The 2,448-nt window shown below is 57.6% G+C and overlaps 1 non-coding gene across 1 annotated transcript in view; it reads left to right on the plus strand.

The window, feature by feature from the left end:
- The first annotated feature begins 778 nt into the window (after window positions 1-778).
- Window positions 779-2,448, plus strand: part of LOC124727066 — a 1,909-nt gene continuing 239 nt past the window's right edge. The window contains exon 1 of the ribosomal RNA XR_007006908.1: window positions 779-2,448. This exon is cut by the window's right edge and continues 239 nt beyond it. This is a non-coding gene — a ribosomal RNA (small subunit ribosomal RNA).

Genomic DNA, 2,448 nt, shown 5'->3' on the forward strand with positions numbered 1-2,448 from the left:
GGGACCGTCCCCGGCCGGTGAGGGGGCGCCTCCCGGCGTGCTGGCCGCGCGGTGCGTGGGCGCACGCGCTACAGCCGGCTGGTGGGGGCGGCCAGTGGCAGGCGCGCCGGCCGACGGACGCGGCAGGCGTCGCAGCTGCGCGCCGGCGCACCCTGCGCGCGGCGCCGTGCGGCCAAAGTAGGTCCTCGCGGGCCCGGTGCGAAGCGCGGTGGACATCTTCAGTGTGCTGGTCCGATTGAGGACTGTGTGCGTTGAGGATGCGCTGCCGCCCGGCGCTCGGCGCCGCGACGCCGTCTGCTGCTCGGTCGCCCCAGCGGTTCTCGCTGGTGGTTTGTATCGCAGCTGTGCGGATGTGTTGGCGCGTGCGCTGTGCTGGGAGAGTTCGCTTCGGCACCCAAGTGGGGCTTTTGTCCTTCTGTGGCGCTGGCGTTGGAGCTGCCGGTCACCGTAGGTGGCGCGTGTTGTCTCCCGCCGGCAATGCCACGACAGCACGCTCCCGGGCCTCTGTCGGCAGCGGCAAGCTCAGTTGGGAGCACGGGTGGTCGCACCGAAAGCGTCTACTCGCCTAACTCCGGGCGATTGCGCCTCTCTCGAACCCGACCAAGTACTTGGGACGGCGCTGCGCGCCGCCGGGACCTGAGAGGGTTTCGAGGTGTATTGTGCAGGGGAGCTCAGCCTCCTCCTGTTTGCAGAATGATTGAGCGGACGCTTGCGTGTTCGCGCGGGCCCCCGGGACACACTCCCGGGCGGCCGGCTGCTCAGCTCTAGTTGACGCAGCTCCCTGGTTGATCCTGCCAGTAGTCATATGCTTGTCTCAAAGATTAAGCCATGCATGTCTCAGTACAAGCCGCATTAAGGTGAAACCGCGAATGGCTCATTAAATCAGTTATGGTTCCTTAGATCGTACCCACGTTACTTGGATAACTGTGGTAATTCTAGAGCTAATACATGCAAACAGAGTCCCGACCAGAGATGGAAGGGACGCTTTTATTAGATCAAAACCAATCGGTCGGCTCGTCCGGTCCGTTTGCCTTGGTGACTCTGAATAACTTTGGGCTGATCGCACGGTCCTCGTACCGGCGACGCATCTTTCAAATGTCTGCCTTATCAACTGTCGATGGTAGGTTCTGCGCCTACCATGGTTGTAACGGGTAACGGGGAATCAGGGTTCGATTCCGGAGAGGGAGCCTGAGAAACGGCTACCACATCCAAGGAAGGCAGCAGGCGCGCAAATTACCCACTCCCGGCACGGGGAGGTAGTGACGAAAAATAACGATACGGGACTCATCCGAGGCCCCGTAATCGGAATGAGTACACTTTAAATCCTTTAACGAGTATCTATTGGAGGGCAAGTCTGGTGCCAGCAGCCGCGGTAATTCCAGCTCCAATAGCGTATATTAAAGTTGTTGCGGTTAAAAAGCTCGTAGTTGGATTTGTGTCCCACGCTGTTGGTTCACCGCCCGTCGGTGTTTAACTGGCATGTATCGTGGGACGTCCTGCCGGTGGGGCGAGCCGAAGGCGTGCGACCGCCCCGTGCGTGCTCGTGCGTCCCGAGGCGGACCCCGTTGAAATCCTACCAGGGTGCTCTTTATTGAGTGTCTCGGTGGGCCGGCACGTTTACTTTGAACAAATTAGAGTGCTTAAAGCAGGCAAGCCCGCCTGAATACTGTGTGCATGGAATAATGGAATAGGACCTCGGTTCTATTTTGTTGGTTTTCGGAACCCGAGGTAATGATTAATAGGGACAGGCGGGGGCATTCGTATTGCGACGTTAGAGGTGAAATTCTTGGATCGTCGCAAGACGAACAGAAGCGAAAGCATTTGCCAAGTATGTTTTCATTAATCAAGAACGAAAGTTAGAGGTTCGAAGGCGATCAGATACCGCCCTAGTTCTAACCATAAACGATGCCAGCCAGCGATCCGCCGCAGTTCCTCCGATGACTCGGCGGGCAGCCTCCGGGAAACCAAAGCTTTTGGGTTCCGGGGGAAGTATGGTTGCAAAGCTGAAACTTAAAGGAATTGACGGAAGGGCACCACCAGGAGTGGAGCCTGCGGCTTAATTTGACTCAACACGGGAAACCTCACCAGGCCCGGACACCGGAAGGATTGACAGATTGATAGCTCTTTCTTGATTCGGTGGGTGGTGGTGCATGGCCGTTCTTAGTTGGTGGAGCGATTTGTCTGGTTAATTCCGATAACGAACGAGACTCTAGCCTGCTAACTAGTCGCGTGACATCCTTCGTGCTGTCAGCGATTACTTTTCTTCTTAGAGGGACAGGCGGCTTCTAGCCGCACGAGATTGAGCAATAACAGGTCTGTGATGCCCTTAGATGTTCTGGGCCGCACGCGCGCTACACTGAAGGAATCAGCGTGTCTTCCTAGGCCGAAAGGTCGGGGTAACCCGCTGAACCTCCTTCGTGCTAGGGATTGGGGCTTGCAATTGTTCCC

This window comes from Schistocerca piceifrons, unplaced genomic scaffold (genome assembly GCF_021461385.2).
Source record: "Schistocerca piceifrons isolate TAMUIC-IGC-003096 unplaced genomic scaffold, iqSchPice1.1 HiC_scaffold_1081, whole genome shotgun sequence".
Classification (NCBI taxonomy): domain Eukaryota; kingdom Metazoa; phylum Arthropoda; class Insecta; order Orthoptera; family Acrididae; genus Schistocerca; species Schistocerca piceifrons.